Raw genomic sequence first — 17,978 nt, 5'->3', positions numbered from 1 at the left:
AATTAACTTTAATGGAAGTCAAACTTGAGAGCAATTTAATAGAAATACAAAAGCTGGAGGCCATAAATAAGGACCTAGAATCTCTAACTCTTTACTTGGGCTTAAGAGACTTAGAGAAAACTGAATAAGAATTATCAAAATGTTTAGAAAACATTGGGCTGATGGCAAATTTTGTAAGACACTTAGAATTGCAAATAACCGCAACCAAAATGGTCTTCATTATATACCCGAAAAACGAATTATAAGTTCAGACAACATTAAAAAATGCTTTGAGTGAAAACTAATCTTGAGGAAAGTATAAAAGCTGCTTTCACTGGTAGAAGGCTGGAAAAGAAGAGCAGGTGAACTTTAAACGGAATGCAACAACATAAAACTCTAAATCGGCGAAGTAAAAGATCAAATTACTAGGTGACCATTTGCTAAAGCTGAGCAATCCTGGTCTTTGAGAAGAGACCATGGATTGCAGGAACCTAGAATTCCATAAAACAAATATATCAGAATCTGGAGACATCTTACTAGAAGTTTAGAAGAAATAGCTTGATGTGGTAGGTTGAATGATGGTGCCCCAAAGATATATCTATGTCCTAATCCCCAGAGCCTTAAAGACAAAAGGGCTTGATAGATTTGATTAAGTGAAAGATCTTAAAATTTTCTGGGTGGGCCCAATGCAATCACCAAGGTCCTTATGAGAGGGAGTTGGGAGGGTCAGAGACAGAAAAGGAAATGATATGATAGAAGCAGAGGTTGAAGTGATGTGGCCATAAACCAAGAAATATAGGCAGCCTCTAGAGGCTGTAAAAGACAAGTAAAGGACTCTTCCCTAGGGCCGTTAGAGGAAACGCAGCCCTACTGACATCAGATGTGATCCTGGAGACCTAGGATCAAGTCCCACGTCTACTGACATCTGATCTTAGCCCAGTGAAACTGATTTTGGACTTCTGGTGTCCATACTAAAATATAATAAATTTGTGTTGTTTTAAGTCATTATAAATTTGTGGTAATTTGTCATAGCAGCCATAGGAAACTAAGCACTTTCTTGAAGGTCTTGAAGAAAAAAAAAAATGTACACTAAATTAGCTGGAGAAGGTAAATAAGCAATGCACTTAAAGATCATATTAAGTCTCCAAACTGAGAAAGCTTTGCTACAATCAGAAAACCACAATTAGAAAGTTAAAAAGCAAAAGCTCCAGCAGAAACTTTATGTCTTTCTTGAACTGCATCAAGAACAGGAAATGCATGTTCATGAAATACTCAATTTAGAGTGAATTTAAACACACACAGAAAAGAAAAGCATCTTTCCAAAGCAATTGAAAAGATGAGCCATGCATGTAAAGCACCGGACACATACACAATAGAAGCCATATCTTTCAGAAGAATTGGAAATAGTCACTGGCAAGTATCATTGTCAGACAATTTTCCATGAGAGAAAAGCTCATGATAACAGGGGCATACTGATGTTTGAGAGTAACTTTGATGACTTAAAGAAGAAAAAAGTAGACACTTTAGACAAAAAGTTATTGAATAAGAATTCAGTGTGAACTCTTCATGTCTTTATGTTTCTGATGTTCTAAATGGGACATTTGGCAGAGTCCTAGAAGACCACCAAGGAATTCTCTGTATGAACAGGTTCTGAGGAAGGAGGAACATGATGTTGTAATGGAGCAGTGATCCAGGGTCCCACAGTGGTGGGAACCAGATGCCACGCACATGGGTCAGGACCCCAGGAGAAAGAGATACAGCAGCTCCTCCACAACACAGAGATTGTCTCACTGCTCTTGGATGGAAGACTCTGAGAATTTTCCTTTAATTAAACTTCCCATCTGAATGGGTAGTCTGATCTTTCACCTCATCCTACCATCAGAAGGCATTTGTTACAGAAGGGACCCAAGGGGAAATTTCCGAGAAGAGAATTGCTGGACTTGCCCCCTCTTCTAGAAAGCAAAAACAACCTCCCCAGAAATCACCTCCTAGGGGCTTCCATGGCCCAGGGCATTCTCCAGTAGCAATAAATGTTTATACACCTAGCACTAAATTCAGTTTCCTCTTCATTCAACCTAAAAACAGAAATATTTCAGCTTTTGGGTTGATTCTACCTGCCAATATGTTTACTTAAGAGATCCAGAACCACAGTAACACACTTTTTTATCTAAATTATTTTCATTTTTTTCTCTTGGTTTTATTGCTGTTAGCTAAGTGATTATACATTGATGCAAATGAAAGTCTTACAGAATTACAAGTTTTGGGGCACCCGGGTGGCTCAGTGGCTGAGCATCTGCCTTTTGCTCAGGTTGTGATCCCAGGCATGGAGCTTACTTCTCCCTCTGCCTGTGTCTCTGCCTCTCTCTGTGTCTCTCATGAATAAATAATTAAATCCTTTAAAAAATGTTTTAAAATAATTATTTATAACTTTAGATTATAAAAGTAATATATAAAAAGTAAAGATCTAAAGGTAATTTATAAGTTAATTGATTTTTTTTTAGTTGATTCATTTTACTCTACGTGTAGGTAGTGTAATTACAATGTTTTTGTTGTCATGAACGAGTCTACTACAATAATCCAGAAATATATTTCTACAATATCTCAAATAAAAATTTTATAGACTGTAATTCATTGGATAGTTTTTATAAATGTATATTATAAAATGAGAAACTTATGAGTAAATGTTTCCATTTTACTTGATTTTTAGATAGTGTAATTACATTACTTTGTTGTTAATATTTGGGAAGACTCTTCTGTTGACCCAGAAAAAGAGCAATTTTTTGTCTCTCTTAAAGGAGGAATTTTTTCTTACTTAGTTTCACTGTTAAGTGATTATATAATTCTTCAAATGAAAGGTGGCAAAAATTACAGTCCTTAGAACAGTATTTCATAATTATCATTTAAAAGCGATTTCATGAGTAAACTGTTTCCTTTTCTTCTATTTCTAGATAGTATTTCCATTGACGATGCTTTAAAAGTCCATATGTGACATGAACTGTGGTAAGAGTTTTATAGGAACGGCCTCACATTTAGAGGCATTCAAAATTCCAAGCTCATTTTTATATACCAAGGGCTGAATTTATTCTAGTTATGAGCCTAATATGCTTACCTAAATAAATTTTAATTTAAAAGAAATACTTGTTCATAAGTCACATTATGCTTAGTCTAGAACCCACCAAACTTACTGTGGACCACAAGGCCCTGCTAACTCCCCAGACCCCACTTTATGGTTGCCCTGAACCCCGTGGTCTCCTGCCAGGGCCTCAAGGGCACAAGCTCCTCTTCCCTTTTGCTTACTTTTTTCCTTTTACCTGAAATGCTTTTCTCCTTATTCTTTGTCGATCTCTTACTCTTTCACGTATTAAATGAGATGTATTTACAGAAGCTTTCACTGATTTTCCAACTGAAATTGGTTCTGTCTGTTCCTTTTATCTTCATACACTACACTTTTTGATTTTTCTTAGCTAATACTTATGACAATGTGCAATTACATAATTATGTATGTGATGTACAATGAGTACAATATGCATAACAAACCACCTTTAAATCTCAGGGGCTTAGGACAACAAGAATTTACTTTTTTCAATTGCAGGTGGCTTTTGGGGGTTTTTTTCTTTTCAATCAATACCCTGGGCTAGGCTAGGCTTGGGTTCCAAGTCTGCTCTCTCTGGTCAGATTGGTTTCTTATTCAAAGGCCCAGGACAAAGGAGCTACTGAGACTTCTTCTTCTCATGGGAGATGTCTCAGGCACTACGGGCAAGCAAAACAAAGCACACTTCTTACAGCCTCCATGGGAACCGGCACACTCTCAAGTCTTCCCATATTCCCCTAGTCAAAGCAAGTCACATGGCCCAAGTCCACGGAGCAGGAAAGTCAACTCTGCCCACGTGTAAAAACCCTAAATGCACACAGTATTTTCTTAGGGGGCTGGTAGTGATACACTTCTCACCTTACCCCACCCCTATAAAAAACCCTCCTCAGTGCCTGACAGGTAATAAAGACTATATATTTCATGAATAAATTTAATAGATTGTCCTCCAGAATGATTTTATCAATGCACAGTGTTTGTGGGCACTTTAGCACTATTAGCATTGATGTAAGGGCTTTTTAATATTAACAATCTGATCAGCACAAACAAGTACCTAATTTAACATTTTATAAGGGGGTGTTTTTTCTTACATATATATTGGTATTTCTTTTGAGAATTCTCCATTCATGTTTTGACAAATTTTCTATTACATTTCATTTTTTTAAATCTGTAGTACTCTTAGCACATATAAATTAACCTTTTACAAGACTATTTTTAAAAATTTTCAGTGATTACCCTGACATGGAATTGTTCTGTTTTGTTTTGTTTCATTTTACATAGTTTTACCTCTTAGCCCTTTCCTTTGATAGCATGATTAATCAACCTTTCCATGGATACCTTATGTCCCATAAAATGCACATACTATAATTTATTTAACCAGTTCTTTGTAGGTTAAATTGTTTTCATCTTTTTCTTCTTTAAATAATACCATGATGATCTTTGTATATAACCTTTTTCGAAAGATCCTGGAAAAGGATGGTTCCAGTCGACAAATATTTTTAAAGTTCTTTACATATTTTCACAAATTACTCTCCAGAGAGGTTGACCTGCTTTTCACTCCCTTACCCATCACAGCCTGCATGAGCCATCAACCTTCCCCATCCAAATAATAACATTACAGACATTTGGAACTATTTAATGGTAAGCATGTCACCTCATTTTCATAAATAATAGACCCTGAAATTTGAAGAGAGTCCTTTACAGGAAAAACAGTTAAATGATGTTTGGAAACAGAAACACTAGGAGGGACAGGTAGCCTGTTCTGCTGAGAAACCAAAGGAAAGGGTTGGGAAGCCAGAGTGAAGAGGAAAGAAAAGTCAAGGGCACCTATGCGGGCTGGGCAAGGAAAGCCCCAGTGCGTGCAGTGGCAAGCCTCACACCCAACATCCCTCAGAGAGCATCCCGGGTCTAGATCTCGGGCCTCGCAGATCTCAGCGTCCCACAGGAGGTAGACCACTGCAGCCGCGGGTGGCTGCCAGGCCATACGGCGACTTCCCTGATGGCCCTGGCACAGGATCCCAGGGCAGCAATCCCCACACAGATCCCTGGGAATTCGGGCCACTGGCCCCTCTGAGCATCCAGAGCAGTGCGATTTCTGGTTCATTTATTTTCTCGCCGAATGCCTGAAAGGGAGTCAGACTCTTGGTTTCAGCTCAGGTCATGATCTGGGGGTCACGGGATCGAACCCCTCACCAAGCCCCACATCAGGCTTCGCACTCAGTGGGAACTGTGCTTGAGATTCTCTCTCTCCCCCTCAGCCGTTCCCCTGCTCTCTCTCTCTCTCTCTGTCTAAAAACAAATAAATCTTTAAAAGAATTGTATACCTCTTATAATTAACATGTAGTGCAAGTATTCACAATCTATGGCAAATGGGCCAAATCTAGCTTGCCTCCTGTTTTTGCACTGCCAGAGAGCTGGCCACGGCACATTTACATTATAAAGACAGTTATCCTTCCTTCAAGAATGGCTACTTGAAGAGTTGAAAGCAGCATCAACAATCAAGAACAAGGTAAATGATTTCTGAGGTTTCTGTATCAATCAACAGATGCTACTAATAATTCTTAGTTATTTATGTGAGAAGTCAATATAGATTCCCAAATGACAGAAGAATCATTCTCTATGAACAAAGTGCTTGGAACAACTGTAAGTAACAGTATTTTCAAGGAAGTTGAGAAATGCTAATTCAGTATAACCTGAAGTAGAATCTGCTAAAACGTATTTCAACTGATGCTGGGAAAAATCAATTGATGTAGAACAAAAAAAGGCAAATTTGGATAAATTTACAGAGCTTGTGAAAAATAAGTTGCTTAAGTCTATATTTATTATTCATTAGTAAGTACTTTCCACACAATATTTGAGCCAGCAGCATCATTGTAAATTTCATTCACTCTGGAAGGTAGTTCTGTCCTTTTTCTTCTTTTTCGGTCAGAAATAGAAGCTGAATATCCTGACTTGTCCTACCACCTGGAAGTTTGATGGGTTAACGTTGGTTAACCATTTTTCAACTTAAAGATGAGACTTGAATATTTTTCTCAATGAGAAGAATTGCCTTTGGACAACATTAATGATTACTGAGTAACTTTGGAAATTAGCTTTTGCTGCAGCCTTGAAAATGTTTCTTAATGAATTCAACCACGATTACAAAGCAAAACTGTGCTTCATATGGAACATAAATTTATGTGGCACATAAATTATGTCATTTAGTTAACTGTTACATGAATCATTAGCAATGTCAAGTTGCTCTACTCATCTATTCCTTTGTCAAAAATTAAAACAAGAAGATTTCCATTTCCACAAATATTGAAAGTATGTAATTTTCCAAGATCAAACTGCCTCTCCAACAGTATTTTTCCTGTCTTAATGAAAATACAAAGGAAATTTCCTTACTTCAAAATCCACTTAACTTCAAAATTCAGAAGCTGTCACCTAAACTTTTCATTGGGAATGATTACTTTGCAATGCAATGACATAATAAAAGACAAAAATTAAGAGAAGAATATGATAGAATTCTACCTTCATTCTAAGGGATAAGTATGTGCAATTAAAATCATATGCTAGTGGATAGATATCAGTATTTGGCAGTATCTTCAGAGTTGAAAAATCATTTTCAAAGATGAAATCTTTAAAATTTCATTTCTGATCAGCATTAACAAATGAATATGTGAAATTATTTTTTATGATGGAGAAGACTAAATTTGAGCCTCAAGGAAATGAAACATTACTAAAATAATTCTATAATTATACTACATTGTTATTGTATTTTGAAATCAATGTATAAAAATTAGCAAAAAAAATGTGTTTTTTCTCTTGTTACCTAAGTGCCTTCATAATACACACAGTTTTGCTTTTGGCCAACAAAACTGAAAATATTTACTATCTTGTCCTTTACAGAAAAAAATGTACTGACCCCTGATCTAATTGAAAACAAAATCAGTAAGCATATGTTGACTCCTCAGAATTTTCTGTGAAGACACACCGCTTATTTGATTGCTGCACATAATCATGAGTAAATGTTTTATGAATTTTATGAAATATCCATTAGAGTAGTAATACATAAAGTTATTATTGACATACATTACAGTATTCCTCTGTGCCATACAGAAATACTCTATAAAATTGTCCTCTGCATTTCTAGCTCACTATCTCCCAATTAAAGTTTAATATACAGAGCACCTGGTGGCTCAGTCAGTTAAGCATCTGCCTTCAGTTCAGGTCATGATCCCAAGGTCCTGAGATCAAGTCCTGCATTAGGCTCCCTGCTCAGCAGGGAGTCTGCTTCTCCCTCTGCCCTTCCCTCCTGCTTGTGATCTCTCTCTCTCTCAAATAGATAAATAAAATCTTTAAAAAATAAAGTTAAATATACAATTCTATGCATTAGTAGACTGTGCACCAAAATGCAATGTCAATCCAAATCATTACAGTTAGACAAGTTGCCTTCACATTCTCAGTAAAACTGTCTTCAACATACGTTCCAATAACAAAACCCCTCTTTGGAAAGGGAACTCCTGTCCAGAATAAAATTATTGTTTTCTTATGGAAAAGAATCTCTTATTTTACATTTAAAAGCTATTGGTAATAAAGGGCTTAATAAGATGAATTTTTTTAAATAAAGATTTTATTTATTTATTCATGAGACACAGAGAGAGAGAGAGAAAGAAAGAAAGGCAGAGACACAGGCAGAGGGAGAGGCAGGCTCCTTGCAGGGAGCCCAACGCAGGCTCTATCCAGGGTCTCCAGGATCAGGCCCCGGACCCAAGGCGGCACTAAACCACTGAGCCACCCGGGCTGCCCAATAAGATGATTTATATGATTGCTATTTTAGCAAACCAATCTGTATATCCTGGGGATTAGTGTATGCATACTTGCCATAATTGATATTTCCTTTGGCAATTATTCACTTCTTGCTGTACTCCAAAGGACAGGATTTCTTTTTTTTTTTCCAGCAGCAGTTTGCTTCCTTTGTTTGCATTTGATGTGTAGATTATCAGGTGGCCAAGTTTTCTAAAACAAACTCTGAATTTTCAATTTTATACTGTATCTGCTTTCTTACAGAACTTACCAAACACAACATAACATTTCCTACCACACGAAGTGCACCATTGGAGTGAAAATTTTCTAACTGTAAGTTTTCATAATAAAATATAATAAAATAATAAAATAAAAAACTGCTTTGTTTCCACATGTAAAAATTGTATAGTTATTTTTCTTATGCATAAGTATATCTATATGCTCATCTAGTCTTTAAACTTTGAAAATCAAATTTAAATCACAGGTCATTTACATAATACAACGTGTACACACACACAGAGTCACTAACAGACAAATAAGGAAAGAACACAACTGCCTTTACAGTCATTCATTCATTAAGCATATATTTACTAAATATCTACCAAGTGCCCAGCACAGCACTAGATGTTTAATTCAACCAAACAATAGTTATTGCACCACGCCATTTCTATTCAATTATGTACTGACTTTTTAGGCTTCATTAAGTGGAACCAAATGAGTTATTCTTTAATGAGTGCTTTGAATATAATAATATATTTAAAATATTTTAATATTATTTATTTCTGCCAACTTAGAATAATTATGCTATAAGAAAATGACATTGTTTATGTTTCTTCCTCAATTTTTATTTCTAGTCATCTTTCAAAATGAGCACATAAAGTTGAATTTTATTCCAGAGTTAATTTCTTGAACTGGCCTTTGCTTTAGCTTGGATTTTGTGGTATGTTTTCTTATTCCAGGAAGATGAATATATTTAATATACTTTAAATTGCATCATATTTTATGAGCTCTCAAGGGATCCATTGTTATATGAATCAAACATTATTGCATAATTATTGCTTCAGATATTCTCAAATTATGATGACTAATTAAATATACATATAATACATTTATCACTGAAATAATTTCAATGGCTCAATTTCTACTCCCTTTTGAAAGTACTTGTATCCACTGCAGAAGTTTTAAGGAGTGAGTAGTACAGCAATTGAGAACATGATTTGGCATTAATATTTCATAGTGCAATTAAGGTATGTGTTTAATGGTATTATGGTAAATTTTTATTTTATTACTAATTTATTATGTTTATTAAATAAACATATTTGTTGAAGCAATATGGCTCAGTCAGTTAAGTATCCTACCTTTGGTTTTGGCTCAGGTCCTAATCTCATGGGTTATGGTACTGAGCACCATATGCAGGCTTTTTGCTCAGTGGGGAGTCTGCTCAAAGATTCTTTCCCTCCACCCTTCCCCCACTTGTGCACACTGTCTCCCTCTCCCTAAAAATGAATAAATCTTTAAAAAAAAAAAGAGTAGTGTAATGAAGAGATCCATATATTTTTTAAAAGAATAAAAATCTATTGCTCCTTTCCTTTCTGAAGCCATAAACTAGACAACAAATTCCACTAAATTCTAGCTCACTGAATTTCTATAGGCTTAATTCTTAAATCATAACCAGTCACTTCTGACAAGGGAAAAATTCCCAGTGTTATACTAACCTAAGACCCAAAATAGTTTTCACCACCTTATAGTTAGTTTTACTCCATTTAGAAAACAAAACAAATAAAAACAGGTAATGAGAAAACATGTATCAATTACATGGTCTGAGAATGAGAACAATTTCCTGATAGATAAGAGCTACTATCCTAGGTGATCTGTAGTACTCTCTCTTATCAAATATTTTCCCTACTTACAATTTTTATATTTTAGAAATGACAGTGATTGCAGGTATTGATTTATTTAAAGCACTTATTTTGGTTAAGTTAGTTGTGTACAACATGTGCCCATCTTTTGTTTCATTTTTCTTTTTGCTATACTCTTTACTCATCTCTGAAATACAAAGGTCCAAAGGCTGCATGGAAGGCAAATACATTGTTCCTCGCAAATCTTTTAACAAAGAATTCCAAGCAGGATGCACCCTGAATTCTTTCCTAACCAAAGATGAGTTTGATATCCAAAACACACTGGGATACATTTGCCACAGATGATGACACTATAATGTCCTGCAGCTTCATGGTATGTAAAAGGTAGAGTTAATTAGTTTTCCTTCAAAATATTCCTGCAGGGAAGGGTGGAGCAATAATTTTCTCTGAGTTCTACTAAAGAGTGATTTATGCAGCAATTCATGCGAAACAAGCCTGTTGTTAAAACTAGTCTTTGTGTTTACAAGTCCAAGAACCTCTGAGTTACTAACTATGGAAAATGTTTGGATGATTCAAACTGTTTGAGTTTAGCTCCTTTTCAATATAATTCTTTTTATTAATTTATAGAAGCCAGTGCTTAATGCAAAAGCTTTGTAGTATATTGATGTCTACAATTTAAAAATAATTTCCTACCATTTCCAGACAATTGCCCACAAATAGCAAGCCATTCTGTGAAAACAAAGCAAAATGGAATAGCAACAAAATATAAGAAATGTCGCAAACATAGCAATAGCATTAGGAGTTTTCAAAATTGCTTTCTTTTTTTCTTTGTTTAGAGGTCAGGGAAGTCCCTTCCTTCATCTCTTGTAAATTACATTTCTATATTCTGTCTGTATTTGTCTTTTATAAACTTAAAAGAAGTGACAGAGAAACCCAGGCCCTGCTGTTACGGAAAGAATTAAGCATACTGTCCTTGTCTTAGTTGGGCACTACTTACACATCTAGGGATCCATACAGGACTAGAAATGATGTTAGGATGTTTGTTGAATCAATAAATTGTTAAAAGCAAATAAAATATTTAGCTAAAAAAAATAAGAATCGTTATATTTCTTTAAGCATGTCAAAACCACACAAGCTACAATATTTTTTATGCCTTTTTTTTTTTTTCAGAACTGTATCTTCTCACTCCTTTGGTAATCATGACCTTCTAGAGTTGCAAGGATACCAGAATCTGTCCAATGGTATTATTGGAATAATACTGAACACTTTAAGCCCCACTCAGAAAGGCCGTTTGCCATTTTATGACAGGCAGAACCTACTTATAATAAACTAGGAAGGTTCTGTACAAATGGGTCTGAGAATTGCTGGCATCCTGGTACAAAGGTGGATTTGAATCTTTACATCTCCTCTCTCCCCAATGTCTGTCAAGGGAGACAGTCAAGGCCAAAACAAAAAGTTTACAAATTCCGCATGTCAAAAGGAAAGCGTTATCAGTAATAGTGTATGCTGTTTATTACAAGATGGCCTTAACGCTACACAAGAAATTCTAAATTATTTGAGAATAGTCAACAACACAGTTGAAATAAGTTTCCAGGCCCAAGGTGCAGCTACTCCTGCAGGGGGGTAACACTTCAGCAAACGAAAAGTTACATAACATCTGTGTCACTGTAAATGCTCTGACACAGGGTATTTCCAGGCAGCCAATTACCAAACACCAAGCCAACTCAGAGCTCTATACTTACTTCCTTTTCCTTCTCACCCTGAAGTTGACTATGTGGCCCCAGCCAATTAGATAGTCTCTATTTTTCTCTTCCTGGTGCTTTATTCTTTATCCTACAGAAGCTTTCTGCCTTCTGCCTCAACTTGCAGTTTTCCAAATGGAAACTTCATGAAGTGTTAAATAAAGTTGGTATAACCTAAATTGTCTTCTTTAATCATCTTTTTTAACATTATCCAATCTAGAGAAGGGAGGGAAAAAAGTATAGACTCTTTTGCTGTGCAGGGCAGTATTACCAACGAGCCTGCTAAAAATGCAGAATTTTAGGCCCCACTATAAATAGACTGATTCACAACCTGCCGTTTAACAAGATTCCCTAGGTGTTATGGACTAGGTACTGTGTCTCCTCAAAATTCATATGTTGAAATTCTACCCCCAAAAGTTATGGTATTAGGAGGTGGGGCATTTGGGAGGTGTTTAGGTCATGAGACTGGAGCCCTCATGAATGAGACTAATGTTCTTATAGAGAGACCCCAGAGAGCTTTCTGGCCACGTGACGAAATTAGGCAAAACTGGACGTCAATGAAGCAGGAAGTAGGAACTCGAAAGACAATGTATCCTATCAGTGGCTTGATCTTGGACTTCTTAGCCTCCAGGATTGTTAAGAAATAAATTTTTGCTGCTTAGGTCACCCAGTCCATAGTATTTTTATTACAGGTGTCCAAAAAGGCTAAGATACTTGGTGATTAGTTTACACATTAAATTTTGAGAAGGAAAAGGCAGGGAGTTGGAGGAGGTTTGACCTTAGATTTCCACTAAGTGAGAGAGTGAGCTTGCCATTTTCAAATTAATGCTACCCAGTTGAGTTTCCTTTATCTAAGGGAGTTGGTAAGTTGTTAGAACCAAATCATATTGCAGCCCATAAACTTTAATGTTTGGACATAGATAAAGCCATATTCTATTATCTCCAATGGATGTGATGATGAAACCCATTGGCTTCATCTACTTTGTACTGTTTATAACAAGTATGCATAAAATTAACTATGTAACAAATACATTATATTCCATTGCACAAATTTTGAAACCAACATTAAAAATAATTAAATTAAAACTTGACATTTTTAACATCACTTAGAGGTAACACCTTGTATTATAAATATTCTTATGCAATTTTGAAAAACAAGCCAAGCTTATTTAAAAACAATTTACTATTGTTTATTGTAAGCTTACCAAAAAAACTTTACTATTTTTAGGAATAAAGTAGATTACAACACCCCCACAACACACTGCCCTGACATATGTACACAAAGGTTGGTTTGAAATAACTGTTCTGTCTTTAGTGGATGAAGAAAAGTAGGAACATTGAGCAATTTTCTACTGTGTGTTCAAGTATAACATCAAGATATTACCAAGAGAGATTATTATAATTAGCCATAAACATGTTGTTTCCTAAGTATAATGATTCTAATGGATTCCTTCTACATGATTTACTTCTTTGCTATTGCTGAAAGAGATGGTCCAAAGAAGAACCATTTTAGTTAAATTTGATTAATAGCCCTTGCTTCTTTGCAAAACTGGAATTATAAGAGCATAGATGGATACTCAACAATAAAAATAAACAAAGACAACATGGTTTATATAAGAGACTCTTAACCGAATTATTAGGCAAGAGGGTCTATGGGAGAAAACAGACAAAATGAAAGTCCTTTATTATATATTGTCTTATAGAGAATAAATCAACTATGCTCCAAGATATTAATGCAGAGTATTCTGTAGAACTAATGGAAAAGAGCCATTAGAGAAATCTTGGGAACTGAACTATATGCACAAACTTATGGAATAATTTGTTACAAATAACTGATTTTTAAGAAAGATAAACAAGCATTTTGTATTATCTTTTTGTTAACTAGCACTCACTCATATTTGAACTACTTCATGATTCTCTATCAGAACAAGTGCATTCATAGGACAGAATTTCCATTGACTTGGTTAAACTCTACAAATAAGGCTTGTATAAAGGTTCTCTGCAGAGACAGAAATTACTCATCCAGAAAATATACATATATACATTATCTGCTCCATGTCCAGACATTCACAATAAAAAAAAAATTGTGTCCAAAACTCTGAAAATTTATTTTATAGGTTGCCAGCATTAATTCTGAATGATAACTCAAGCAGAATGAACTGCTTTGCCTTTAAAATTCATTTTAAAATGAATTAGAGAAATATAGGAAAAGAAAAATATTAACCAATTTACCTATTAACTGCTTTCTGTATTTCAGGTACTCTGCTAAATATATTCATCATCTCACATGATATTTACAAAACTTTGGGTAAGCTACTGTTTTTATCTCCATTTTACAAATCAGAAAAATAGAACACTGAGAGATTACATTAGTAAACCAAATTCACATACTTCAATATGGTAGAACAAGTGAATTAAAATGAAACAAGATGCTATGAATACAAATGTCTTTCACATAGAAGTATGCTCAGTTAAATTGTATGTATATGCTAAATTCTGAGCATTTCTGCATCTTTGTCTGAATTTTCCTATAAAAATTCTTTTTTTTTCCCCTGAAAGAGCATAAAAGATTCTGCTTCCAAAAATATTTATTTACTTTAGCCTTTCTCTGTGACTAGTGTTTGATTTCTTTGTGATATTTTCTTTAGAGAGAAGTAGTGGGCAAAAATGTCATGTGTTGCACAGAGGTAAATAAACAGAAAGAGGCTACCAGTAGACAAAACTGCTGATCATTGGTGATTGCTCTAAGACCACTTGCAGAATGATAATGAAAGCAGAGTCTGGATTGCATAAATTTGGTAGAAGAAAATAGCAAACAGAACTTTTTCAAGAAGCATAGAAGTGAGGGGAAGCAGGAGGTAGTAATTTAGAGAAGAGTCATAAATTAGTTTCTTTTTAAAATTAGATATAAAGACTTTGCCATTAAAGAAAAAGAAATGGATCATGCAAAAAGAGTTTTTAAAAACTCCAAAATGAAAAGACATAACTGAAGGAGCATGACAGAGGTAGAGCAAGTAAAGGGATAAAGAACATGGCTACAGGTTTTAGGCTTGACAAAGAAGGAGGTATTTCTGTTGAGTCCGGAATTAAAAAAAAAAAAAAAAAAGGTAACAATGGGAGAAAATATCAGAACCACTGTCCTTTGGAGATTAATCTTCAGAAAATATTGTAGATGGGACAAATTTTAATATTTAAAGAACTCTCAAAACTTACTACAAAAGAGAACAACCTGATTTTAAAATGAACAGAAGATCTGAACAGATACTGCACCAAAAGAAGGTTTAAGAATGGCTAATAACCACATGCAAAAATGTTCAATATCATTAGCGCTTAGAGAAAAATAAATTTAAAGCATGAAGAGATACCACTACATACCTATTACAATAACTAAAAATATTCTGACAATTCCAAGTGCTGTTGAGGATGCAGACAACTAAAACTTTCATACACTACTGGTAGGAATGCAAAAATAGTATACCCACTTTGGAAAACACTTTGGCAGGTTTTTTTGTTTTGTTTTAAGTTAAACATGCACTTACCATATCACCCACCAATCCCACTACTGGGTATTTAACTTAGAGAAATAAGTTACATGCATACAAAAACCTCTATACATTTTAAATGCTATAGCTGCTCTGTTTATAACCACCTAAACTGGAAACAACTCAAATGTCCTTCAGCATATAAACTGATGAATAAACTATGGTAAATCCATACAATGAAATATTAATCAGTAATAAAAAGGCTAGAACTATTGATATGTGCAACAACTTGGATTATTTTCAAGACCCTGTGCCGAGCAAAAGTAAACAGCCTCAAGAGGTTATATAATCTATGATTTCATTTATATGACATTCTCAAAAATCTGTAGTCATAGAGAATAAATCAACAATTGTTGAGGCATAGGAATGGTCAAGGGTATGTCTACAAAAGGTGATAGAACTATATCCTGCTCATGGTTGTGGTCACACAAATTTTATGTAATATAAAATATTATGTATTTTTTATATTAAAATTGTATCAACATTTTATTAACATTATTTATATTAAATATATATAAATTAAAGTGTGCTAAAAATAACATAGTACACAAGAAAGTAATTTTACTGAATAATAATTTTAAAAATATGTTTCAGAGTTGGTCTGATGAGAGAACATAAAGCAAAGTGAGAGTTAAATTGCTTTGTATAACAAAATAATTAGCATTACGGAGTCATCTTCTGGCTGAGAGACTTGGAAAGGGGATGGGAGACAGGAGGACTTGCAAAAAACACCCCAGCATTTGGGGCAGGGCAGTGAAAATCCCCTGATACAAGAACACTCAACAAAAAACATCAGTTTGTATGCTTTTTCCTCCTTTCTTGGTGGTATTTTCCCTGTTACCTCCAGATTCTCAATACAAAATCTGTTTTGTACAAAGTTTCATGTTACAATGACTTTGGTGAGAATAGAAGAAATTGCCTCTTCCCATTTACGGCAGCAGCCATTATGGCAGAGCCACATGCAAAGAGAACAGCTGAAAGAAAGATGCTGAAAGAGAACTGAGAATCCACAGGAGTAGAGAAGGCATGTGTTGTGCCCAAGATCGCGAATCCGAGAAACCGCCAAGGAGCCGACACCGATGCAATCACACGAGGGTTTATTTACAAGCTGGAGCCTGGGTCCAAGTATACCCAAGGCAGCGGAGCAGGGACTTGGACCCCGAGACTAAGAGGCAGCAGCTTTATAGGGGCCAGTGGCCAATGGGATTCGCAGAAAGTTGCACAGTCACGCTGGTCCACTGAGCCGGATTTCCCATTAGGGTGTGCCCTGGTCTTTGATTAGGGCAGGGCAGTGCCCTAGGTAATAAGCAGGTCAGCACAAGGCGGGTGCAGCCCAAAATAGAGTCAGTCCTGCTCTGCTTGTCCAGGGTGGGGGATTTTGTTAAATTTCCTGGGTCCCACAGCATGGAAAGCAAGCAGCCCTCCTCCTAAGAGTCTTCTACAACATCGTGATGGTTGTTGCATCTCCCACGAAATGAGATTTATGTCTGGTCAAGGTAAAGGCGAGGGGGCAAGGGGACACCTGGGTTACACATATAGAAGTAGGCATTACAGAATGCCAAGGTACCCTCTGAATTGTGCCAATGATCATCACCATTGGGAACTTGGCAAACGTAATTTCCATAATTTAAATTACTTGATATCTAAACTTTATATAGAAGACATTTTTCCATGAAGTCCAATGTACCTATTGAGACTGTAAATTGTTACATCAGATTCTAGCAATCATATTAATAACTTTCCCACATCTCTGTAACTCTCACACTCCCCATTTTCTAGTAATATTTTTAACTCTATAAAAATCCACTTGAGCATCTGATGAGACATTGAAGATAGTGATGTTCCACATAACATCATGCAGTGACTATCTATCTGTCATCCCTGGGTGGCTTATGACCTCCTAGACACCAAATTTTCAAGCCAGTAACTACCTTATAATGTACTGTGAGCTTCATCCCATTCACACTATTCATCACACTATCTCAGTCAAAGCATGCTAAAGAAAAAAGGATGTCATTTGTAGGCAGTTAAAAGACAACTAACTGAGAAGTACACGGAGTTCTGAAAAATTCTATAACAAGTGAATAGCACAAGTCTTTGGTTTTACTGCAGATTTGGTTGAAACAGCCAGTAATATATAGCACTCTGTTACTATTATCCTGGCAAGATTATAACTTTTACAAGATTGTTGGACCTTACTTTACTTTTATTCACTTATCTTGAAATTATAGTGGACAATGCAGGGGTTAGGGACACCGCCGCCGCCCCCACAGCGTGCCTTTGAAAATCCAATATAACTTTTGATTCCCCAAAATCTGTTACTACTAATAGCCTACTGTTGGCCAGCAGTCTTACTGATAACACAAACAGTCGATTAATACATTTATGGATGTGTATTATATGCTGTGGTCCTACAATACAGTAGGCTAGAGAAATGAAAATGTCATTAAGAAAATCATAAGGAAGGGACACCTGGGTGGCTCTGTGATTAAGCATCTGCCATTTGCTCAGGTCGTGATCCCGGGGTCCTGGGATCCAGTCCCACATCAGGCTCCCTGCATGGAGCCTGCTTCTCCCTCTGCCTGTGTCTCTGCCTCTCTCTCTGTGTGTCTCTCATTAATAAATAAATAAAATCTTAAAAAGAAGAAAAAAAAGAAAAGAAGGAAGAGAAAGTATATTTACAATACTATACTGTATTTATTTTTAAAAACTCACATAAGTGGACCCATGCTGTCCAAACTCATGTTATTCAAACGTTAATTGTATATATTTTATTTTATCCCTCGGCAACCCCCACCCCCATTATTGTATGGCTCTACCAGGGCGGACATAACAAAATACCACATACTAGATGATTTCAACAACAGAAATTATTTTGCTCACAGTTCCGGAGGTCAGAAGTCCAAGATCGGTTGGCGTCAGGGTTGGTTTCTGGTAAGGGTTGTCTTCCTGGCTTGCAGGTGGCCTTTTTGGTCTTGTG

This window comes from Canis lupus, chromosome 31 (assembly GCF_011100685.1).
Source record: "Canis lupus familiaris isolate Mischka breed German Shepherd chromosome 31, alternate assembly UU_Cfam_GSD_1.0, whole genome shotgun sequence".
Taxonomy (NCBI): Eukaryota; Metazoa; Chordata; class Mammalia; order Carnivora; family Canidae; genus Canis; species Canis lupus.
Note: the sequence above shows the minus strand (reverse complement) of the source record.